The 26,787-nt window shown below is 41.3% G+C and overlaps 1 non-coding gene across 1 annotated transcript; it reads right to left on the bottom strand.

Moving 5' to 3' along the window:
• Positions 1–5,596: 5,596 nt before the first annotated feature.
• On the bottom strand, positions 5,597–5,705 carry LOC120107289. The gene has a single exon (XR_005509159.1). It is a non-coding gene; the product is annotated as a small nucleolar RNA R71 (small nucleolar RNA).
• Between the last annotated feature and the right edge of the window lie 21,082 nt (positions 5,706–26,787).

Raw genomic sequence — 26,787 nt, 5'->3', positions numbered from 1 at the left:
AAAGGAACAAAATCATAAACATCAGGGATAGTAGTGGTCAGATGACAGATGACTCTAGTACTATCAGGGTGAAGCTTCTGCAGTTCTTTAGATCGAGATAGACGGATTGAATTGGTAGTAGTAGGTCGCCTTTCGGGCCAACACCGATGGAGAGGGTATCAAAAGAGGAGAATGCTATACTAGTCAGCATGATTTCAACAAAAAAAGTCCAGAAGGCTCTTTGGGCCTTGGGCCGAGGATAAGGCCCCGATGTCGAATGGTTTTTCTCCAGTCTTCTTCAAAATATATATTGGTTCATTATTAGGCAGGAGGTGACCGCGGCCATTCATCAATTTTTCAAGATGACCATGGTGCCCAGGGCTTGGAACATGACCTTTACTCTAATCTCAAAAAGTAGGACGCCATGGAGCCGAGCCACTATAGCTTGATCAGTCTATGCACTACCTTGTACAGGGCCACTACAAAAATTTTGGTGACTAGGCTGAGGAGTGTCTTGCCCTAGCTCATTAGCCCTGAGCAAGGGGCCTTCATCGGGGGACCTAGTATCTCTGACAACATTCTCATTGCTCGGGAGTTTATATTTGAACTCTAGAGAGTCTCGTGCCGAAAAAGCTTGATGGGTGTCAAGCTCGATATGGAGATGGTCTATAACAGAATTAGTTAGTGCTTCTTGACTCACTCCCTAGAGAGTTTCAGTTTTCACGAGATATGGATCAGATGGACTATGGACTGTGTTCAAACTTCCTCCTTTGCCATCCTGGTGAACAGTATGCTTACACAGTTTTTCGAGTCTTCTATCAGACTTCGATAGGGATGCCCACTCTCTCCCTTCCTCTTCATTATCTGTGCAGATGTCCTGTCCAAAGCCCTTTAGGTTGCTTTAGTATCTCAGGCCCTGGAGGCCTATAGGCCTGTGCTGACTTTTGTTCAGATTTTACACCTTATTTTTGCTGATGATTGAATGCTTTTGGCCAGAGCGACGAGACAGTTTGCATAGCTGAATTAGAAGATCTTAGCAAAGTACTGCATAACTTCTAGGCAACAGGTCAACCTAGCCAAGTTAGCTATCTGCTGCAGTCCGAGGATCAAACCATGACTGAAAGCATCTATCAAGAAATTACTAGGTGTGGGCGAGCAGGAGAGCACTTTGAGATATTTGGGGGTGCCTATCACTGGTCGAAGAGGAGATAGAGATATTAAGCGCATTCAGTTTAAGAAGCTCGCCTTCACAGGTTGGACTACACCACATAGAATAGAGCATCGGGCAAAGGCTAAGGGTTGGTAGTTAGGCGCTCTTTCTATGATGGACAGAGTTACTTTGGTACAATCTGTCCTCAGGTCAATTTCGGTATTTTTGTTGTCCAATGCTATTATGCCCATGGCACCTCTGAAGATCTTGGAGCAGATGTTAAGAAGCTTCATTTGGGGTAGGTGGGAGGGCAGAAGCAGAATTCACCTGATGACCTGGGAGGTGGTTTGTCAACCTCTTAGTAGTGGAGGACTGGGAGTTCACTCATTGCTTGTGGGGTGAGAGCTCCTTGTTGTCAAACATGTAGCCAAGTACCTCCCTAAACCTGAGAGTATTTGGAGTACCTTGATGAGGGCCCTCGACTTGCAGACTGGGTGACACATTTCTTTCTGCTAAAGGGAGATCTATGCCCGCACCCCGGTGGTGCTCCTCTGGATCAGATAGTGTATAGGTGATGGTCGGTCTATCAATGTGATGGATGACAGATGGCTGACAGAGCAGCCACTTGGGTTGTTGATGAGAGCACAAAAGTGCGATCTACATACCACTTAAATTAGTCTTATTGTTAACAGATGATGATAATTTCGTCGAGTTAATATTATACTTTTGTTTCGTATAGGTTATCGTAAATCAGAAATAAAATGCATATTTGATACAGATTTGGTTCAGGAAGATGCATAGCCCAAGCTGTACGCACCCGATCTCGCCATGGCCTAGTCGAGCCCATCATCTCGCAAGCATCTCACGCGTGCATCCCCTATTTCCGCTCACCCAAATTTCATCCGCCTCACGCGTCTCCTAGCGTCGGCGAAGCACCCGCGATCAACTCCCTTCATCGTCCGCCCGCCTCTTCCGCCCGTTTAAGGCGCCTCCCAGCTTCCTTCTCCCAGCGTCCGTCCAAGATCCATCATCCCGTATCCACAGCGTCCGCCCGAGCCCGTGAACAGCAGCCGCGATCACCTCCCAAGCATCCGCCTCCCTCACCGTTTCAAAGATTCCGAGTCCATTTTTTCAGCATGTGATCCCGCCTCACAGCCGCTCTAGCCGTCCGCAATCAACTCCTTTCCGGGCGTCTTCCAGATCTACGACTCATCCCATCCATCCCAGCCAGCCGTGAAGCATCGCGACGACCGCAAGCCCATGATCTCCCAGCCGTCTGCCTCCTCTTCTTCCGCCCGAGACCGAGATCCCATGCTTCTGGGCCAGCGTCAGTTCATCCCACCTTCCGCGATCAACGCCCGATCCCGTGAAGCGCCGCAGCAGCCGCGATCACCGCCCAGCCATCCGCATCCTCCTCCTTTCCAACGCTCATGAGCATCTCGGCTGTTATAAGAAGCTGCTCTCACGAAAGCAGAGAGGAGGAGGAAGAACAGAGGAGGCGGGGGCTGTTGCGGTTGAAGGAAAAGAGAAGAAGGAAACAGGGTATGCCCTGTTTCCAAAAAGAAAAAGAAAAAAAAAAAGAGTGATGAGAGGGAGGATAATGTTTTTAATGGAAGGCTAAAGTCCTAGGTGATGGGTGAAGGAAGATTCTTTGATGTACCGAGTTTATGATGTAAATTCTAATCCTTTGCTTTATACGATTTATTTTTTGATTATGTCATGATTCTTATATATTGAAAATTCTTTTATGATTATGCTTATTGATACATGTCTTCCTCGATTATTTGATTCATCGTTGACGTTATAAGGCACGTTGAATACTTAGAAAGAGAATTCGTGTTATCAAGAACATACTCCATAATTAAATTTTATCTGCCTATAATTCTTAAAGAAAACAAAAGAATCATAGAATTTATCGCATGAATTTGATATTATCAAAGGAGATTCTGGATCCCTACACCATCTTAATCTATCCAAACTTCGATTCTCTATTTACTGATTTATTTTCTATTTGCAAAACATCATCTTAATCCACAAGTTTATTGAATTAATTAATCTAAAATTACGCTAATAATCCATATTTCGTTCCCTGAGGAATCGACCTCGGACTTCCGAGTATACTACTTGTGCGATTCTCCTGCACTTGGGAGAGCAGTTTTATTTTTTGCACCAAGTTTTTGCGATAATGTTTTTAATGGAAGGCTAAAGTCCTAGGTGATGGGTGAAGGAAGATTCTTTGATGTACCGAGTTTATGATGTAAATTCTAATCCTTTGCTTTATACGATTTATTTTTTGATTATGTCATGATTCTTATATATTGAAAATTCTTTTATGATTATGCTTATTGATACATGTCTTCTTCGATTATTTGATTCATCGTTGACGTTATAAGGCACGTTGAATACTTAGAAAGAGAATTCGTGTTATCAAGAACATACTCCATAATTAAATTTTATCTGCCTATAATTCTTAAAGAAAACAAAAGAATCATAGAATTTATCGCATGAATTTGATATTATCAAAGGAGATTCTGGATCCCTACACCATCTTAATCTATCCAAACTTCGATTCTCTATTTACTGATTTATTTTCTATTTGCAAAACATCATCTTAATCCACAAGTTTATTGAATTAATTAATCTAAAATTACGCTACTAATCCATATTTCGTTCCCTGAGGAATCGACCTCGGACTTCCGAGTATACTACTTGTGCGATTCTCCTGCACTTGGGAGAGCAGTTTTATTTTTTGCACCAAGTTTTTGGCGCCGTTGCCGGGGAACGGCTGAGTTATTAGCATAATTTTAGATTTAATTTTTTACCTTAGTAGTTAGTATTTTTCTTTTGAAAAAAAAAAAATTGCATCTTTACTACTATTTTTAATTCCCTGCATAGTTTGCATCAAACTCTGATATCATAGAAATTAGCCGTCGGATTTGACTCAAATTAGGTCAGCTAGTGCACGACACATTGTTGAATAATCTGAACGGTCTGATTGACATTCTGAGACTTTTAAGACCATTAGATTAATATAAAGTCTTGCTGATTTCTGTTTTGAATTTTCTGCATTTATTTTTTAGAATCAGAATTATATTGTTATTATATCTCATTAACCCTTGTTGCTAATTAAAAATTGAAGAAAAGAAACCTTAAGAACAGATCAAGGGTGATTATTCAAAAATAAAAAAAAAGGGAAAACCTAAAATTTCAAATTTCAAATTTCAAATTTCAGAATTCAAATTTCAAACTATAACTCATAAAATTTAAAAAAAAATAAATAAATAATTTGCTTGATCACCTATTCAATGAAATTTAATGTCATGTCATAAAATATTAAAAAAAATATCTTGATTGTTGCATATAGTATAAGGCATCAGCATAAAATATTCTAAGGGCTGAACCCATTTAAAAAGATAAGGTCGGGATTTCATCACTCGTCCTTAGCCCAAAAATCACCCCAGTGCATAAATGTCCCAAGCTTAACTAAAATCAACTAGACGTTGGCCCCTAAGGACATTCGAGCTCAATAGGACGAAGACCACCGAAAGTTGCACCAATTTCGCTCTGTGGCTTAGTTGATGTCTAGGCAAGCTTTGTCCCTATAAGGGAGACAGTTCATCTGTTCGAGGCAAGTGGGTTTTAAGTGGGACCTTTGCGAACGCATCGTGACCCCTCCACTTACCTGGGAGCTTACCTGGTCAACTCGGTTCATTAGACCGGATTGGAGGCTTAGGTGTCCTCTTCAAACCAGTTAGGAGCTGTCTAGAAATTTAAGAAAAATATTAGAAATTGAGGTGTAATGTTTTGTTGCATGTTTGATTGTGAATAAAATTTTTGTTTTAGGATATCGTTTTAGGGTAACTTTAGTTGGTACTTATATTTATTTTTTATTTTCTTTTATTTTTTTAAAAAAAAGAAAAAGAAAAAAAAAGAGGAAAATATTTTGCATGCTAAAGTGGAATAGGGACGACACCGGTCGATTAAGTCGTACAACTTTAGATCATCCCTTAGGACATACCCCTGAAATTCCTTCGCAGTATCTCACACCTTGTGAGATGGCTGATTTAAATGAAGATGCGGGGAGTCACCACAATCGAGAACGAGAACCCCATGTTATGACTCTAAGACAATACCTACAACCGGCTAGGACTAGTCAGCCTTCATGCATAATTTTTCCTGATAATGTAGGACATTTTGACATCAAACCCGGGGTAATCCAATTGCTGCCCAAGTTCCACGGGTTAGAGTCCGAGAGTCCGTATCTTCATTTAAAGGATTTTGAAGAACTGAGCATTACATTTAGAGTGCCAAATGTCACCGAGGATGTCCTCAAGTTGACATTGTTTCCTTTCTCTCTAAAGGATAAGGCCAAAACATGGCTAAACTCTTTGCGACCTAGATCAATAAGAAATTGGCAAGATATGCAGAGAGAATTTTTAAAGAAGTTCTTCTCCACACAAAGGACTAACTTTTTGAAAAGACATATCAGCAATTTCCAACAAAAAGATAATGAAACATTTTATGAATGTTGGAAAAGATTTAAAGACCTTCTTCTCTCATGCCCTCATCACGGATTCGAAACTTGGAGAACCATTAGCTTCTTTTATGAAGGTTTATCTCCACAGTTGAAACAATTTGTAGAGACCTTGTGCAATGGTAGATTTTTAGAAAAACAACCTGATGAGGCATGGGAGTATTTGGATTCCCTTGCTGAGACTGCCCAACTTTGGGATAACGGGGATAGAAACAATAAGTCTTTGCCTAAGCCTACTAGCTCTGTACAGGGAGGCCTTTACAACCTTAGAACTGAGGATGATCTTCATGCTAAAATGGCAGCCCTCACTAGGAAGGTAGAAGAAATTGAGCTTAGGAAGGTTGAACCTGTCAAGACTTTAGAGCTTAGAAACGAGTGTTGTGGTATCTGCGATATGTCGGATCATACTACTACTGATTGTCCCACCATACCGGCATTCAAAGAAGTCTTGCACGATCAAGCAAATGCTATGAACTCCTACCAAAAGCCTTATAACGATCCATACTCGAATACCTATAACCCTGGTTGGAAGAATCATCCAAACTTTAGGTGGAGAAACGATCATCCTCAACAGTCACACCATTCAGCTCCTCCACCTGCACATCCTACTTATGCACCATCACCTTCTCAAAAGCCAAATATCGAGGATACCTTGCAATCCATACAAACTTTTCTACAAGGTCAAGCTAATATCAATGCTCAAAATACTCGAAATTTTGAAGATATAAGGAACCAATTGTCAATGTTGACTACCGTCCTAAGTATTCAAGAGAAGGGTAAGCTTCCAGCTCAACCCCAACCTAACCCACAAATGCACGGTAGTAATAATACGGCTCCTTCTAGTTCGCATACAGAGCATGCAAAAAGCATTATGACTTTGCGTAATGGAAAAGTCATTGATCAAACCGTCCCATTGAGACCGCAAGTCACTTCTAATTCTGATGCTCCCAAAGTCGATGAAAGGGACAAAGAAGAAGTTGAGGTCCCAACTTCTACTAAGAAAGTTGAATGTCCTTTTTCTCCACATTTTCCACAACGGTTAAAGCCGTTGCAAAAGCTCGAACCTAATTCTGAAATTCTTGAACTTTTTAAACAAGTAAAGATCAACATACCTCTTCTTGATGCAATCAAACAAGTACCCTCATATGCCAAATTTTTGAAGGACTTGTGTACTGTTAAGCGCCGACTAAATATTAAGAAGAAGGCATTTTTAACTGAAAATGTGAGTGCTATTTTGCAGCACAACATTCTCCCTAAATATAAAGATCCAGGTTGCCCAACCATCTCGTGCATCATAGGTGACTTTAGGATAGAGCGAGCATTGTTAGATTTAGGGGCGAGTGTGAATTTGTTGCCATATTCTGTATATGAGCAACTTGGTTTAGGTGAGTTGAAGCCAACCTCCGTCACTTTGCAATTAGCTGACAGATCAGTTAAAATTCCAAGGGGGATTATCGAGGATGTATTAGTCCAAGTAGACAAGTTCTACTTTCCTGTCGATTTTATTGTATTGGACACACATCCGGCTTCGAACTCACAGTCTCAGATTCCGGTCATTTTAGGACGTCTATTTCTTGCAACTTCTAATGCATTGATTAATTGTAGGAATGGCGTCATGAAGCTTTCTTTTGGTAACATGACCTTAGAACTGAATATTTTTAATGTGTGCAAACAACCCAATGATCCCGAAGAGAGTAAGGAGGTTGATTGGGTTGAAACCATCGCAGAAGATTATTTGTTAGCTAAAGCAATTAACGACCCATTCAACGATAGCTTGATTGATTGGTGTCCTAATGGCACCAATGATGGTGATTTGTCAGTCACACCTATTGTGGATAATCAGGATATCAAGATGGTCAATGGGTGGAGACCAAAAGTAGAAGAATTTGAGGGATTGTCGCCTCAAGAGGTGAAAATAGTACCATCCCATGAGCAAGCACCCAAGCTCGAATTGAAACCCTTACCAAAGAAACTTAAGTATGCTTTTCTTGGACCCGAAGATACTTTTCCTATAATCATCTCGTCTGGACTTGATCATACCCAAGAAAGAAAATTAATTGATGTTTTAAAGAATCATAAAGGAGCCTTAGGGTGGTCTATTGCCGATTTGAAGGGAATTAGCCCCTTAATTTGCACGCACCGGATATATTTGGAGGACAATGCCAAAACCACAAGGCAAATGCAACGAAGGTTAAATCCTACAATGAGAGATGTGGTTAAGGCAGAAGTCCTCAAGTTGCTTGACGTGGGTATTATTTACCCAATTTCCGACAGCAAGTGGGTAAGCCCTACTCAAGTCGTTCCTAAGAAATCGGGTTTGACGGTAGTAGAAAATGAACAAGGTGAACTAGTTCCAACTCGTGTCCCGACGAGTTGGCGCATGTGTGTTGACTACCGAAAGCTGAATTTGGTCACACGAAAGGATCACTTTCCTCTACCCTTCCTAGACCAAGTATTGGAGAGGGTTGCAGGGCATAATTTCAATTGTTTTCTCGATGGCTATTCGGGATATTATCAAATTAAAATTTCACCGGAAGATCAAGAGAAGACTACCTTCACTTGTCCTTTTGGCACATTTGCTTTCCGACGAATGCCATTCGGGTTGTGTAATGCACCTGCAACATTCCAAAGATGCATGCTCAGCATCTTTGAAGACATGAACGAGAAATTTTTGGAAGTGTTCATGGACGACTTCTCCGTTTTTGGCGACACATTTGATGATTGCCTGTCACATTTACAAGCTGTCTTAGCTCGATGTATGGAAAAGAATTTGATACTGAATTGGGAGAAATGCCACTTCATGGTGCCAAAGGGAATTGTCTTAGGACATATTGTTTCATCGAAGGGCATGGAAGTAGATAGAGCTAAGACTGATTTAATTGCTAAGCTACCTGCACCCAAGACGGTTAGAGATGTTAGATCATTTTTGGGTCACGCCGGATTTTATAGGAGATTCATCAAGGACTTTAGTGTCATATCTCGACCATTATGTAATCTCCTATCCCTTGATACACCGTTCAATTGGACTGAAACTTGCCAAGATGCATTCGAGAAGTTAAAGTCTATGCTTAGCACTGCACCCATCGTTCGACCACCCGATTGGTCATTACCTTTTGAGATTATGTGCGACGCTAGCGACTATGCAATAGGAGCTGTCTTAGGACAACGCAAGGATAATAAGTCATATGTCATTTACTATGCAAGCAAAACCTGAAACGATGCTCAAATGAATTACACTACCACCGAAAAGGAATTGCTTGCAGTAGTATTTGCCTTAGATAAATTTCGCTCTTATATCCTTGGTGCTCCTATTGTTATCTTCACGGACCATGCGACACTAAAATATTTGTTGGATAAGAAAGAGGCCAAACCACGCTTAATACGATGGATACTTCTACTCCAAGAATTTGACATCACTATCAAAGATAAAAAAGGAGTAGAGAATGTGGTTGCTGACCATTTATCACGATTAGTTTTTCATGATTCAGTGCCACAATTTTCCATCAAGGACTCATTCTCTGAAGAGCAGTTGTTTGCACTTTCTAGTATACCATGGTATGCAGATATTGTAAATTTTCTTGTTACTAGCCGGATGCCGGAGCATTGGGGGTCGACAGATAGAAAAATTTTCTTGCGCGAAGTAAAGAATTATTACTATGACGAACCCTATTTGTTTAAATATTGCAATGATCAAATCTTTAGACGATGCATACCGGATCATGATATACAAAGCGTACTTTCTTTCTGCCACACTGATGCTTGCGGTGGACACTTTGCCTCTAAGAAAACTGTTGCAAAAGTTTTGCAATGTGGTTTCTATTGGCCCACTATGTTCAAAGATGCCCACGAGTTCTGCAAGACATGTGATCCATGTCAACGTATTGGAAGTCTAACTCGTAGGCAAATGATGCCTCTTCAACCCATTACTATTATCGAAATTTTCGATTGTTGGGGTATCGATTTTATGGGCCCATTCCCACCGTCTTTTGGATATGAGTACATTTTAGTCGGTGTCGAATATGTGTCCAAATGGGTAGAAGCTGTTGCTTGTAAGACCAATGATCACAAACCCGTCCTGAAGTTTTTAAAAGAAAATATTTTTTCACGATTTGGGATGCCTAAGGTCATAATTAGCGATGGTGGAAAACACTTTTGTAATAAGCCTTTTGAGACATTATTAAAAAAGTATGGTGTCACCCACAAAGTTGCTACCCCATATCACCCGCAAACTAGTGGCCAAGTAGAATTAGCCAATAGGGAGATCAAGCGTATTTTAGAGAAAACGGTGAACCCATCACGAAAAGATTGGTCCTTGAAACTATCAGATGCATTATGGGCCTATCGTACTGCATACAAAACCATTCTTGGCATGTCTCCCTACCGTCTAGTCTATGGAAAAGCGTGTCATCTGCCTGTAGAAATAGAACATAAATCGTATTGGGCAATTAGAAAATTGAATTTTGATTTACAAGATGCCGGTCTAGCTAGAAAATTGCAATTGAATGAGCTTAATGAGATTCGCAGAGATGCTTATGACAATGCTAAAATTTGCAAAGAACGAATGAAGATCTTACATGATAAATCAATTTTAAAAAAATCTTTTGAACCTTTGCAAAAAGTTCTTTTATATGATTTCCGCTTACATCTGTTTTCTGGTAAGTTGCGATCGAGATGGACAGGTCCTTATATTATAAAAACTGTTTTTCCATATGGGGCGGTTGAGATTGAGAATCTACGGGATGGTAGAATTTTTAAGGTAAATGGACACAGACTTAAACCTTTTCTTGAGAATTTTGCAGATGAAGAAGACTCCTTTTTCTTGGGGGAGCCTTCTTATGACTGAACATGAAGGCAAAGGTATGTGTATATTAGTTAGGATTATTTTTCTAGTTTTGTAGGTTTTATTTTCTGGATATCAACAGCTCAAGGTATTCCTCTTCTCTCCAATATTATTTTCTCTACTGTATTTCATTATAATTTTCTTGTATCTATTACATTGAGGACAATGCAATGTTTGAGTTGGGGGGAGGGAAGTATTTTGCAAAAAAAAAAAAAAAGTTTTTGCATTCTTTTCTAAGCAAATGCACATGTATTTTCATATTGAGTTTGTGCAAACTATTAAGGCAAGGAATACATGCGTACTATGACTGATTAGAGACCTATTATTAGATCCCCGCACATGTATTTAATGATTATAGGAAGGCCTCAGGAGTTCACATTTGTTTAATGCATTTTTATTAAGCCATATCTGTAAAAGAAGTACGAGTATCCTTGTCCGTACTATAAGGTTCTTGATTTGGTTTTCACATAAAGATAGAGGTTGAATACCCCGGCTAGATCATCTAAGTGCCTTATGTTCCGATCTTGGTTGACCTATAGTCACGTTGCAGTCACATTATATGGTTCAGTTTACCTTCTCTATTTTGAAAAAAAAAATAATAAAAAAAATTAAATAAATAGATAAATGAGGAGATGACAAGTCTAACCTCGTGGCGTAGTTTGGTTCGAGTAATTAAGCCCGAGGGGTGTTTTCACCTAATGCCTTGAGCCAACTGGATCAAGAGTCATTGGCCGAAAACTCGCTACATGGACCTTGCTAGAGCCTAAGGGGGTTGGACTATTGTAATCACCATATGTGTTTTTTTTTTTTTAAAAAAAAAAAAACAAAAACATGAATAGGGTTGGTCGGGCTGAACCCAGTGACATGTGGTAATGGCTGGTTTGACTCCATTGTATTGGACCTTTGTGTACTTTGGATACTTAGTTGGGATTGATAGCTCTTTCTTTACATACGAACCATTCTTGACGAATGTAGACAACATGTGATATTCCGAGTTATTTTTCTCCGGCAACAGCGCCAAAAACTTGGTGCAAAAAATAAAACTGCTCTCCCAAGTGCAGGAGAATCGCACAAGTAGTATACTCGGAAGTCCGAGGTCGATTCCTCAGGGAACGAAATATGGATTATTAGCATAATTTTAGATTAATTAATTCAATAAACTTGTGGATTAAGATGATGTTTTGCAAATAGAAAATAAATTAGTAAATAGAGAATCGAAGTTTGGATAGATTAAGATGGTGTAGGGATCCAGAATCTCCTTTGATAATATCAAATTCATGCGATAAATTCTATGATTCTTTTGTTTTCTTTAAGAATTATAGGCAGATAAAATTTAATTATGGAGTATGTTCTTGATAACACGAATTCTCTTTCTAAGTATTCAACGTGCCTTATTGTTAGATGTATGCCCTAGAAGCCAATTTGGCTGACACATTGTTGATTCTAGGGACATATTTTTGTACTTGACTATTTATTATTGAATAAATAAAAGGCATCTTTTTCATTCATATTGTTTATGTGTCTATGAATCGTCCAAGAAATTAATAAGATGATGATACATATTCTCAAGAGTTGAGAATTTGAGCCATGTATCATTGGTGATTAATTTCTAAATGCTCCTGATCAATGGATCATCACGAGGACGGTGATCGATCCGATCAGTGCACAGATCACTTTCCTTCTGGATGGACGAGACTTGAGTCCACAATGTAGGGACACTGAAGTGATAGTGCAGGTGCTTGTTAGAGAACAAGGGTACTGAGCGTGACCAAGACAAGAAGTCACTTGGATGTCTATCCACTCGTCAGTGACTTACTTGATGTTGCAGTAGTGTGACTGGTCCTTTGACCTGCGGTGCTTCGGCTACTCACAGTGAGGTTATTGTAGTTTGACTGCACACATACATGGTCTCTAGCCATATGGGTCCATGCAGTGTAGATTGGCTGCAGTAGGTTCACTGTAGGAGTAGGGTATGCACCTATAAGGAATCTATCGACCTTGATAGAAGAGGAGTGATCCTATGTGATTTGTTAGACTGAGTTCTAAGACCTTGGCCAGGGCAGTAAAGTGGAGAAAGAGTTTTCCACTATCGAACTCAAGTCGAATAAATCTTGACATATGACAGACGATGGGGTTTGACGAGTTGTCCATGACCTCCGTCCTGTAGGGATCCACGATAGTAGGACTGTATCACATGTTAACTGCACCTAGAGGTTCATCATTCCATTCTGCTGGGTAGCCACTACATGCTGCTAGGTGTCACTGGTGGATGGTGGGACTCATAGGGATTATCTTGATGATCGATAAACCCTAATGAGTTGAGTTGGAATCGTTCCAACCCATTGAAAGGAGTTTTCAATGATATAGTGATAGAGATCACAATATATCTCACTACCAGTCAGAATAGAACCTATGGGGTCACACACACTAGAAGTATTGACCGATCCGATGGTTGAAATCGTGATTAGGAATCACAAGAAATCAATTTGATTGATAAGAAGTTGAAGAAGGAAAAGGAATTAATTAATTGGACTTGAAACAAGAATCCTACTTCGGGTAGGATACCTAGAGTTCTAATTGGATTAGGACTGGCATTCCTACTTGGAATAGGATTCCTCAATCCTAATGAGATTAGGAGTTTTGAATTAAAATTGGATTCCTACTTGGAGTAGGATTCCTAGAAATCCTAATTGGATTAGGACTTCGGATTCAAATAGAGTCCTAATTGGATTAGGACTAAAATTAAAACAAATCCTAATTGGATTAGGATTCCTTAAGTCTAAATTAATTATTAATCTAATGAATCAACATGACTCCTAATTGGATTAGGATTGAAGAGTTCAATTGAGTCATGGTTCATTCAAGTCCTAATTGGATCAGGACTAGCATAGATTGAACCCAATTTGGCCAATCCTAATTAGATTAGGATTAAACCATGAGAGAGGCACCTAATCCTCTTTGGAAGAGGATTAGGTTAACCAAGTAAGAGGGGCATCAGCCCCTCTCATCTTGGATGGTGCGGATTGAAGAAGAGAGGGGCCGGCGCCCCCCCTTCTTTCTTTGGAAAACCATCTAGGGCTCCTACTTTGGAGGAGCCCATGATGGCTATAAAAAGCACCATGAGGCCGGCGCCCTAGGCATTGGAGTCCTCTTCCTCTTGCTGCCGCCACCCTCCCCTCTCCTCTCTTGGTTCAGCCGCAAGCAAAGGGAGAGCAAGGTCCAAGCGTTGGTGTCTTCCTCTTCCTCCAATCCTTCTTCCAACGCAGGGAAAAGAAAGAAGGCTGCAGAAGCTGTGTTCTTCTTCCTTGAGTTCCTTCTTCTTCTTCCTCCTCTCAAGCACTTTCAAGAGTTGAAAGAAAGAGAAGAGATCAGCCATCATAGGAAGTCTTTGCAAGGGAGCTAGCACCCCGGGAAGACAAGAAAGCTTTGATCGGTTCTCTACTTCGTGTGGATACCCGTAGAGGCCGGACGTTTGAACGGTTTCAAACGAACCCTCTTTCAAAACCACGAATTCAGATTCGCGGTGATCATCTACCCGCGCAAGGTGAAGATTTGATCTTCCTATTAGTTTTAAAAGTTTTAATTCTTGCCTAATTACGAAAGGTCTCGAAACAACGTTCATGCGATGAACGTCGAACTCGTGCATGCCGATTCCGCTGCCATCTGAAAATTTTTGAAATATCAGCGGCATGGGCGGGTTCCCAACAGTGGTATCAGAGCCTAGATTTCGTAGATTAAGGTAAGAATTAAATATCTAAAGGCATATTAGATCTGAAAATTAAATGATCATGCATGCTGAAAAATTCTGCATGCAGATTTTTCAGGGGTGCTGATTTTTTACATGCTGATTTTTATGTGATAAAAAGATGATTCTAATTGCATTGTTAATGGGATTACAAAGTTTAGAATCATGATTAGCATGATCAGCAACCTATGTCATGATATAATCAGTTAAGTTTCAGATCTGAAAATTATAATTGTAGCATACGGTGATGATCATAGGATTCAATCCCTTTTGGTATCAAATGTAATGACCTGCGATGTGATCTGCGATGTCATGTAATTTTTCAGATGCTTGCATGCATCTTATTTGATGTTTTGAGAGGCCTGCGTGCCTCCTAAAAGGAGATGTAAATTATTTTTATTTTTATTTTACATCTGGTTGTATTTCTGTGATGTGATGTACATCAACGATCAAGTTGAAGCAAAGGCATGAGATGAAAGGTGATCTAAGCGGTTGATGGCGATGGGATCAAGAGTTGATCAAGGATCGAATCAAGGAAGCTTGGAATCAATTCAAGAGTTGAAGACCACTTGATCGATTGATGTGCATGTGCTTGTAATACGACCTAATTAGAATCCATGATCATCACCTAGTTAAAGTTTAGCTTTAATTATTGCCGCGATTATAACTGCCTGCAATGCGCCGTTTGCATGTGATGTGAATGAGAGTCGGGTAGATAGGCTTACATGTGATGTAGCAAACCCAATTGAGACCTAAATCAAAACCTCCTCAATCAAGTCGAGAGTGAACCGACATGAGCAAGTCATATTAGATTAATTGATCTAATTGGTGTCTAGGAAAGCATGAAAGGTGGTTACTTAATTAGGACCTTACTCTCTGAGTAAGGGGAGCCTCCCACCTGCTTACCTGGCCAATTGTTCGATTACCTCTTATGAAAGGTTCAAGTTGCAAACACTAAGACCTGATTAACCAATATTAAGTCAATAGGTCTTCCACTGTAGTAGAGCTGCTAAGGCCTTTCTGATGTTGACTTGTCTCGGCTGGATACAGTGGTCAAGTTGCATTGGGGGCTGGACCTCTCTATAGACATGAGATGTTGTAGGGTAAAGGTGGGGTTGGGCACCAATAACTGTTAGGTGAGGACCCAATGACGACTTTATTCCTACGGTTATACGGTGGGTCTGACTTAACTAAGAAATGGGACCAATAACTATTAGGTGAGGTCTTCATGGCTTAGAGACCAAGTTACACTGCAACATGCTTGAGAAGCATTGTACAAGAGTTGTACACTCATCCATCTATGTGTCACCAATAACTGTTAGGTGAGGTGGCATGTAAATCGGTGGGACCGCAGTACCCACTAGAAACCCTAGTCGTGTGGGATTTCCGTTTTCCTACCAGGGGAGTGTGAGGAATTCGAGAAAATAGTGGGAGTCACAATTTGTTCTAAAAGACCTTAGGACAGATTAGGATCAAGTACAAAAGTCTAACTAGAATCTTTACTCTCTGCAGATACAATGTCGGCTTCAAACCCTTTGACCCGTATTCTTGAGACCAACCGACTGACCGGAACCAATTACAAGGACTGGCTTAGAAATCTCAAAATAGTTTTGGACTGTGAGAAGATAGGCTACATACTCGATTCAGATATCCCCACATTACCAGCACGTCCCACTGATGTTCAGCGTGAGATGCATAAAAAGTGGTTGGACGATGACATTAGAGTAAAATGCTATATGATGGCATCTATGTCTAATGAACTCCAATGCCAGCATGAAAATATAAAGACTGCTAGGGACATACTGGCACACCTGCAAGAGTTGTATGGTGAGCAGAGTCGCACAGCTCGTTTTGAAGTGTCCAAGAGGCTTTTCAAAGCGAAGATGCGCGAGGGGCAGTCTGTCCATGATCACGGTCTGACCATGATCAAGGACCTAGAGGAGCTTGAGAAGCTCGGTATGGACATGCACAAGGAATTGCAAGTGGATTTGATCCTACAGTCACTTCCTGATTCATTTGGTCAGTTTATAGTAAACTACCACATGAATAAGATTGAATGCACTAAGACTGAACTAATCAACATGTTGGTAACTGCTGAGGGAGCCTTGAAAGGTTCAAGGGGCAATGTCCTTGCTGCTGAGTTGACTTCTGGTTCCAAGAGAAAGTCTACTTGGAAGAAAAAGAAGCCTGCTAAGAAGCAGAAGAAGGACAAGAAGCCAAAGAAGGAAGTTCAAAAGAAAAAAAGGCTAACGACAAAGGAAAATGTTTCCACTGCAATGTCGAAGGCCACTGGAAGAGAAACTGTCCTTCATACCTCGAGAGCCTAAAGAACAAGAAAGGTGACATACCTTCAGAAGGTATAGACTTGCTCATAATTGAAACTAATCTAACGGTTTCTTCTACTTCTAGTTGGGTTATAGATTCTGGTTCTAGTGCTCATTTGTGCACTACCATGCAGGGTCTAAAGGAAAGTAGAAGGCTGGCGGAAGGTGCGGTAACCCTTCGGGTTGGCAACGGGGCAAAAGTTGCTGCTGTGGCTGTGGGCACCTACCATCTGCGACTACCGTCTGGATTTAGTTTAATACTTAGAGACTGCTATTATGTACCTGTTGCTAGCAGAAATTTGATTTCTGTTTCATGTCTAGCACAGGAAGGTCATGTTTTTACATTTGACAAAGATTGCTGTTCTATTTATTTGAGAAATAAAATAGTCGCACGTGGTTTCATGATTGACAGTCTCTATCATTTACATATGGATGTATCTGTGAATGTTACCGAGCAAGATGTGAGTGCCAAAGGATCCAAAAGATCCAGAGATGAGATAAACCAAAGATATTTGTGGCACCTCAGGCTTGGCCATATTGGAGAGGACAGAATGAACAAAATGGATAAAGATGGGCTTTTAGGCTCATTGACTTCCGAGTCATATCCAGTTTGCGAGTCCTGTCTTCAAAGAAAAATGGCTAGACTACCCTTTGTAGGACATGGGGAGAGGACCACTGAAATACTTACCCTGATACATACAGATGTATGTGGCCCATTCGATGTGCTAGCCAGGGGACGTTATTCTTACTTCATTACCTTTACCGATGATTATTCACGGTATGGGTATGTGTATCTTATGAGACACAAGTCTGAATCCTTTGAAAAGTTCAAAGAGTTCAAGAATGAAGTAGAAAAACAAACTGGAAAACCTCTTAAGGCTCTTCGATCAGATCGAGGAGGAGAATACCTTAGTGGGGAATTCCGGGACTATCTCAAAGAAAACGGCATAGTCTCACAATGGACACCTCCGGGTACACCTCAACTCAACGGGGTGTCAGAGAGGAGGAATCGGACCCTATTGGATATGGTCAGGTCCATGATGAGCTTCACTGATTTACCTATGTTCCTTTGGGGAGATGCCTTACTCACAGCGATTTATTTATTGAATAGAGTTTCCTCTAAATCTGTTCCTACCACACCGTATGAGATATGGCATGGTAAGAAACCAAGTCTGGGTCATCTCAAGATTTGGGGATGTCCGGCCCACGTCAAGCGACTACAGGCGGACAAGTTAGAGGCTAGGACCATAAGTGCTCGTTTTATAGGATATCCTAAAGAGTCATTAGGATATAATTTTTACGTCTCAGAGGATCACAATGTGTTTGTGAGCCGTCATGCCATCTTCTTGGAAAATCAGTTTATCCTTGATAGAGGCAGTGGGAGGAAAATTGAGCTTGAAGAGAAAGTCTCTGAAAAGCAACGAGTCATGGATCCTATTGAACCCGTTCATACAGAGCCAGTACACGATGTCCCTCGACCACCTCGTAGATCTAGTAGGGTCTCCCATCCTCTCGATAGATACTTAGGTATACTAGAAGAGGATACCGAGGAAATGTTCCTAGTGGGAGATAGGGATCACATACAGGATCCCAAAACCTACAGCGAGGCGATATCTGATATCGATTCCGAGAAATGGCTGGAAGCTATGAAGTCAGAGATAGACTCCATGCATTCCAACCAAGTCTGGACCTTAGTAGATCCACCAGAAGGTATTGTACCTATTGGATGCAAATGGATCTACAAAAGGAAAATAGGTTCGGATGGAGAGGTAGAGACCTATAAGGCAAGGCTTGTGGCGAAAGGGTATAGTCAGCGCGAAGGCATTGACTATCAGGAGACCTTTTCACCTGTAGCCATGCTAAAATCCATCCGAACATTGCTTGCCATTGCAGCATTTCATGATTATGAAATCTGGCAGATGGATGTAAAAACTGCTTTCCTGAATGGATATCTTGATGAAGATATCTATATGGAACAGCCTTTGGGTTTCACTTTCAGTGATGGAGATCACAAGGTCTGCAAGCTGCAAAGGTCCATCTATGGACTAAAGCAAGCATCTCGGAGTTGGAACACTCGTTTCGATGACGCAATCAAAATGTTTGATTTTATCAAAAACGAAGAGGAACCATGTGTTTACAAAAAGGTTAGTGGGAGTGCTGTCGTTTTTCTCGTACTGTACGTAGATGACATTCTCCTGATTGGGAATGATATTCCCATGCTAACCTCGGTCAAGGTCTGGTTGTCAAAAGAATTCTCCATGAAAGACCTTGGGGAAGCATCCTATATTTTGGGAATAAAGGTCTATAGAGATAGATCTAAAAGGATGCTTGGCCTTTCACAGAAGATGTACATAGAGGAGGTGCTGAAGAGGTTCAGCATGGAAAACTCCAAGAGGGGTCTCTTACCCCTAAGGCATGGAATTCATCTCTCCAAGAAGATGTGCCCCAACACATCTGAGGAGATTCAACGCATGAGCAAGATTCCTTATGCATCGGCAATAGGAAGCCTCATGTATGCCATGCTATGTACACGACCTGATATAGCTCTTGCTGTGAGTGTCACAAGCAGATATCAGTCGAATCCAGGTGAAAAGCACTGGATAGCTGTGAAAGAACAGTCTTAAGTACTTGAGAAGAACTAAGGACATGTTCTTGGTCTTTGGGAGAAGATCAGAGTTGAAGGTAGAAGGATGCACACATATTGATGATAGAAAGTCTACATCAGAATATGTGCAATTGTGGTTCAGTAAATTGGAAGAGTTCCAAACAACCGATCATTATAGATTCTACCTTAGAAGCTGAATGTTAAGCCGTATCTAAGGGTGCAGTGGAAACCTTCTGATTAAAAGTTAATTGCAGAGTTAGGTGTAATGTCATTAGATGCCATAATACTTTACTGCAATAACATTGGCACCATAGCACTAGCTATGGAGCCATGGTCTCATCAGAAGTCCAAGCACATAGAGCGGCGCTTCCATTTCATACGCGACTATGATGTAGAGGTGCAGAGAGTAGACTCCACGGATAACGTGGCAGACCCGTTCACTAAGCAGCTGAGTCAGCAAAAGACTGAAGCCCACCTTGAGAAGATGGGCCTAAGATATATAACCAATTGGTTTTAGTGCAAGTGGGAGATTGTTAGATGTATGCCCTAGAAGCCAATTTGGCTGACACATTGTTGATTCTAGGGACATATTTTTGTACTTGACTATTTATTATTGAATAAATAAAAGGCATCTTTTTCATTCATATTGTTTATGTGTCTATGAATCGTCCAAGAAATTAATAAGATGATGATACATATTCTCAAGAGTTGAGAATTTGAGCCATGTATCATTGGTGATTAATTTCTAAATGCTCCTGATCAATGGATCATCACGAGGACGGTGATCGATCCGATCAGTGCACAGATCACTTTTCTTCTGGATGGACGAGACTTGAGTCCACAATGTAGGGACACTGAAGTGATAGTGCAGGTGCTTGTTAGAGAACAAGGGTACTGAGCGTGACCAAGACAAGAAGTCACTTGGATGTCTATCCACTCGTCAGTGACTTACTTGATGTTGCAGTAGTGTGACTGGTCCTTTGACCTGCGGTGCTTCGGCTACTCACAGTGAGGTTATTGTAGTTTGACTGCACACATACATGGTCTCTAGCCATATGGGTCCATGCAGTGTAGATTGGCTGCAGTAGGTTCACTGTAGGAGTAGGGTATGCACCTATAAGGAATCTATCGACCTTGATAGAAGAGGAGTGATCCTATGTGATTTGTTAGACTGAGTTCTAAGACCTTGGCCAGGGCAGTAAAGTGGAGAAAGAGTTTTTCACTATCGAACTCAAGTCGAATAAATCTTGACATATGACAGACGATGGGGTTTGACGAGTTGTCCATGACCTCCGTCCTGTAGGGATCCACGATAGTAGGACTGTATCACATGTTAACTGCACCTAGAGGTTCATCATTCCATTCTGCTGGGTAGCCACTACATGCTGCTAGGTGTCACTGGTGGATGGTGGGACTCATAGGGATTATCTTGATGATCGATAAACCCTAATGAGTTGAGTTGGAATCGTTCCAACCCATTGAAAGGAGTTTTCAATGATATAGTGATAGATATCACAATATATCTCACTACCAGTCAGAATAGAACCTATGGGGTCACACACACTAGAAGTATTGACCGATCCGATGGTTGAAATCGTGATTAGGAATCACAAGAAATCAATTTGATTGATAAGAAGTTGAAGAAGGAAAAGAAATTAATTAATTGGACTTGAAACAAGAATCCTACTTCGGGTAGGATACCTAGAGTTCTAATTGGATTAGGACTGGCATTCCTACTTGGAATAGGATTCCTCAATCCTAATGAGATTAGGAGTTTTGAATTAAAATTGGATTCCTACTTGGAGTAGGATTCCTAGAAATCCTAATTGGATTAGGACTTCAGATTCAAATAGAGTCCTAATTGGATTAGGACTAAAATTAAACAAATCCTAATTGGATTAGGATTCCTTAAGTCTAAATTAATTATTAATCTAATGAATCAACATGACTCCTAATTGGATTAGGATTGAAGAGTTCAATTGAGTCATGGTTCATTCAAGTCCTAATTGGATCAGGACTAGCATAGATTGAACCCAATTTGGCCAATCCTAATTAGATTAGGTTAACCAAGTAAGAGGGGCATCAGCCCCTCTCATCTTGGATGGTGCGGATTGAAGAAGAGAGGGCCGGCGCCCCCTTCTTTCTTTGGAAAACCATCTAGGGCTCCAACTTTGGAGGAGCCCTTGATGGCTATAAAAAGCACCATGAGGCCGGCGCCCTAGGCATTGGAGTCCTCTTCCTCTTGCTGCCGCCACCCTCCCCTCTCCTCTCTTGGTTCAGCCGCAAGCAAAGGGAGAGCAAGGTCCAAGCGTTGGTGTCTTCCTCTTCCTCCAATCCTTCTTCCAACGCAGGGAAAAGAAAGAAGGCTGCAGAAGCTGTGTTCTTCTTCCTTGAGTTCCTTCTTCTTCTTCCTCCTCTCAAGCACTTTCAAGAGTTGAAAGAAAGAGAAGAGATCAGCCATCATAGGAAGTCTTTGCAAGGGAGCTAGCACCCTGGGAAGACAAGAAAGCTTTGATCCGTTCTCTACTTCGTGTGGATACCCGTAGAGGCCGGACGTTTGAACGGCTTCAAACGAACCCTCTTTCAAAACCACGAATTCAGATTCGCGGTGATCATCTACCCGCGCAAGGTGAAGATTTGATCTTCCTATTAGTTTTAAAAGTTTTAATTCTTGCCTAATTACGAAAGGTCTCGAAACAACGTTCATGCGATGAACGTCGAACTCGTGCATGCCGATTCCGCTGCCATCTGAAAATTTTTGAAATATCAGCGGCATGGGCGGGTTCCCAACAGGTTATAACGTCAACGATGAATCAAATAATCGAGGAAGACATGTATCAATAAGCATAATCATAAAAGAATTTTCAACATATAAGAATCATGACATAATCAAAAAATAAATCGTATAAAGCAAAGGATTAGAATTTACATCATAAACTCGGTACATCAAAGAATCTTCCTTCACCCATCACCTAGGACTTTAGCCTTCCATTAAAAACATTATCCTCCCTCTCATCACTCTTTTTTTTTTCTTTTTCTTTTTGGAAACAGGGCATACCCTGTTTCCTTCTTCTCTTTTCCTTCAACCGCAACAGCCCCCCGCCTCCTCTGTTCTTCCTCCTCCTCTCTGCTTTCGTGAGAGCAGCTTCTTATAACAGCCGAGATGCTCACGAGCGTTGGAAAGGAGGAGGATGCGGATGGCTGGGCGGTGATCGCGGCTGCTGCGGCGCTTCACGGGATCGGGCGTTGATCGCGGAAGGTGGGATGAACTGACGCTGGCCCAGAAGCATGGGATCTCGGTCTCGGGCGGAAGAAGAGGAGGCAGACGGCTGGGAGATCATGGGCTTGCGGACGTCGCGATGCTTCACGGCTGGCTGGGATGGATGGGATGAGTCGTAGATCTGGAAGACGCCCGGAAAGGAGTTGATTGCGGACGGCTAGAGCGGCTGTGAGGCGGGATCACATGCTGAAGAATGGACTCGGAATCTTTGAAACGGTGAGGGAGGCGGATGCTTGGGGTGATCGCGGCTGCTGTTCACGGGCTCGGGCGGACGCTGTGGATACGGGATGATGGATCTTGGACGGACGCTGGGAGAAGGAAGCTGGGAGGCGCCTTAAACGGGCGGAAGAGGCGGGCGGACGATGAAGGGAGTTGATCGCGGGTGCTTCGCCGACGCTAGGAGACGCGTGAGGCGGATGAAATTTGGGTGAGCGGAAATAGGGGATGCACGCGTGAGATGCTTGCGAGATGATGGGCTCGACTAGGCCATGGCGAGATCGGGTGCGTACAGCTTGGGCTATGCATCTTCCTGAACCAAATCTGTATCAAATATGCATTTTATTTCTGATTTACGATAACCTATACGAAACAAAAGTATAATATTAACTCGACGAAATTATCATCATCTGTTAACAATAAGACTAATTTAAGTGGTATGTAGATCGCACTTTTGTGCTCTCATCAGTTGTGGCCTACCATGATCGATCCAGAGAGCTTGTTCAGCCATAAAGTTTGTGACCTAATCATCCCAAAGGAGAGAAGATGGAATGAGGACACCATTCGACGAGCCTTTGGGGTGCAATTGACTAAGAGAGTCATGGCTCTACCAATTACCAATGGGGAGGCCACAGACAGGATGGTCTGGAGAGCAACTGGCATATCGAAGGCTACCTTCATGACTTGGTCAATGTGGAGGCAACTCGATTGATTGGCGGTGGCTGGATCTGGAGGCCGCACATCCACCCTCATGTTCCCTTATTTATCTAGAAGGTGTCATGAGGTTGCTTACCAACCAGGAGGGTGCCGGCTAGAAGGAGATTGAGGATCAATCTTGCCTATGATGGATGCCAAAAGGTGGAGGAATCCATTGCTCATGTTCTGTTTAGGTGCCTGCGGGTAATTCAGATTTGGAGGAGGGCCCTGACTTTCTTGAGCCTGCTGCAGCCCATGTCCTTGGTTGAGGACTTTTTCGGCTACCAGAAGGATTCTTTGCGAAGACTCATTACTACAGATCGGGATATCAAATGTGCCTATGTAGCCTACCCCATTTGGCTTGACGAAAACAACCGCATTTTTGAAAATAAAAGGATGCATTCGAGGATCGTGGTAGACAAGGCACTTCTATATGCTTCTAAAATCACTCAGTCTACTGCTTTGATTTCATCTAGGACGGCTAGAGACATCTGGGATTTCCACTCAACTTCTATAGCGACCTAGGCTGTTTTCATCTCCTAGGAGCCCCCACCCCAATCTTTCTCAAGGTGAACTTTGACGGCAGTGTAACTGATGGCTGCAGTAGAGGAGGTGTAGACTTTGTGATCAGGGGCACGACTCAAGACTAGTCACGACCGGGGTCGATGCATCTTCGACATGACTATCCTTGGATTAGAGCTGAGAGCTACCTTGAAAGCCTAACTTATGCGAGGCACTTCTTGGGTGTGGACAACATCCACCCTAAAGGGAATTCTACCATGGTGATCGAGTGAATCTTGGGTGTGCAAAGGACTGGCAATGAACAACCACTGCTATGAGACATCTATAGGCTATTGAGAGATTGTGGCATTTTTTGGGCCACTCACATCTACCGAAAGGCGAATAGGTCTGCTGACTAGGTAGCCTTCTTTGTTGCCTAGCATTCGGGTGGGGTTCTCTCGGAGAACCATGATGCTATTCCTCCTTCTTATATCCTTTTTTCTGACTTTCTTCGTAGTTCTCATGTTAGACCAGTGGGAGTCACCATTGTATTATTAAAACAAAAATCCCCACTAGAAATAAAAGAAAAGGTAATGTGGCAGGGGTATACTTACCTCAAATATGCTAAACACTTAAACAAGCTATGCAATCCAAGTCAATAGCACCTAACTATTAATAAAATTGAGTAACATAAATTTGTAGGAATTTATAAGAATTTATTTATTTCATGGAAGCAAGATTCACTACCACAACCTAAACTCCATAAATACAATTGCTCGATTAGCTTATCTAACCCAATAAAACTTTTCCAGATATCACCATGCATCCCAAATCTCTAATTCTTAACTTCTAAGATTAACTCTAACCCTAGGATTTTGTCTACTCCATCCATACATCTATGACTGAATCTATGACATTATCACGATTTAAAAGGAACATACAATTAGGCTAGGGATTAACCCTACTTATTGCCCACTTCCTACATAAATTAAAGCACCATTGAAATGATGGTGGATTAGATAGATAGAATGAGGAATTAGAAGGAAAAATACTCCAATTAGAGAAAGGAAAGGGTGAGAAGAAGATGGGAAGAAGAATGAGAAGGAAATGGGGTATTTTAGAGAGAGAAGTCAAGGCAAAAGTATGGTTGGGTTCTAGGGGAGCGTGGCGGAGATAGTGGCTCTGAGTTGTTGGTGGTGTAGGTAGTAATTTGAGGGAAAGCTTGTCAAAGGATGAAGAAGAAGGATACAATTTCTCAGGTGCATGAAAAGGAGATAGGAAGCTCGACATGGATTGTGCCAAAGAGAGATAGTTGGAACAAAGAGAGAAGAGCACCCAAAGGCGAGGCACAATGAATGAAAAGAAGAGGAGAGGAGGGGGGTCACGACCATCTAGCTTGGTCGCCTGCTCGCCCAGACTAGGTGAGATGTCCATCAAATGATATCTATTGTTTGCTTTTCGATTTGCTTAATCATACCTAAATGTTTTGATGTTATTTGGTGTAGAGTTTATGTTTTCTTGGTGCATTAACTAGTATTAGTTGTACCTATATTTAATAGCTAGGTGTATTTGGATGTCCAACTATAATATCCATTGAGTAGTTTGCATGATATAATGAGATGTAGATAATAGATGGCATTAACCGATTATGGTCCTAGCAACCTGTAGTTTTGTCCTGGAAGGAGCAAACTAGGGATATACCTAACAATTGGCATATTATTTTGTATGTAGTGGTTGTTGCAGGATTTGAAGACATGCCATAGCGCTTGTTAGCCTAAGCTTTTACCATAGCACCAAGAAATCAAAAGGATAACACTATCCATTTAAAGAGGATAAATTAATTGAGAAGAAAAGGAGATTGTTGCCATTCTCTCTCCCTCTGTTGCTCTCCATGATGTGATAATAGGAGGCTTTTCCTCAAGGCATATGTTTATATTGTAATCAATTTGCTATTCATGAGGGAGCATATAATTTGATAAAAGAATTTCCAAGTGATTAAATCTTGGCTCCATGCATGAGCCCTTTCCATCCCATTATGACTTGAACTCTAAGTCTGAAAATTTAGTTAGACTGGAATCCTTTCAATGTAAGAGAATCATGATCTTGCATAAGATATGCTTTCTTCTCCTCTCCATAATGAAGTATAGCATGATATATGGTTAGTCTCTACCCTTTTCCTTGCAATATATATTGATCATAATTAGGACTTTATTTGTCCATGTTTTTCTTTTTCTTTTGTTTTGATGCAAAGAGAGGCAGTTCCACTCAAAAATTTATTAATAGAAACATAATGTACAACAAATAGTGTGAATAGAAGAAGAACGAAGGGCTATGTACTAGTCTATGATTATGGAGATATGGATCCTATTTTCTTCCAAAGTTTGGAGAAACTTAGTAGCTATTCTTGGTTATCGAGTGTAGACTAATCACTGAAAGACATGAGGATCTAGTCCCCAAGTCAGTATCTATAAGCTGGAGTAGCTGATGAGGAATTTTTTTGAGGTTTAGATAGCTTAAGAAATGTGTACTTCTAGCATGGAATGCAGTAGACCAATCACTAAAAGGCATATAGGACCTGGTCCCTAAGTCAGTAGGTGATAAAGCATTTTCTTTAAGTCATGGATAGCTTAAGAAATGTGCACCTTCTAGCATGAATGCAGTATGCCAATCAATCCAAGATGGGGGCATGGGAGTTCATTGCTTCATAGAAAAATAGGATGCCTTACGGGCCAAACATCTTGTGAGACTTGTAATTTGTTTAGATAGCCTTTGGTGCATTTTGATGACTATGGCACATTAGAGGTGCTTCCTAGCCTAGGTGTTTCCCATATGAGCTCCTTTATCTGGAAGGCCATTATCTCTTATGTCTAGCTAGTGTTGCCCTCCTTTAGGCTAACTATTGGGGATGGCAAATCAA

The sequence above is a fragment of the Phoenix dactylifera genome, unplaced genomic scaffold (assembly GCF_009389715.1).
Source record: "Phoenix dactylifera cultivar Barhee BC4 unplaced genomic scaffold, palm_55x_up_171113_PBpolish2nd_filt_p 000818F, whole genome shotgun sequence".
NCBI lineage: Eukaryota > Viridiplantae > Streptophyta > Magnoliopsida > Arecales > Arecaceae > Phoenix > Phoenix dactylifera.
Note: the sequence above shows the minus strand (reverse complement) of the source record. Positions and strands in the feature narration are given on the sequence as shown.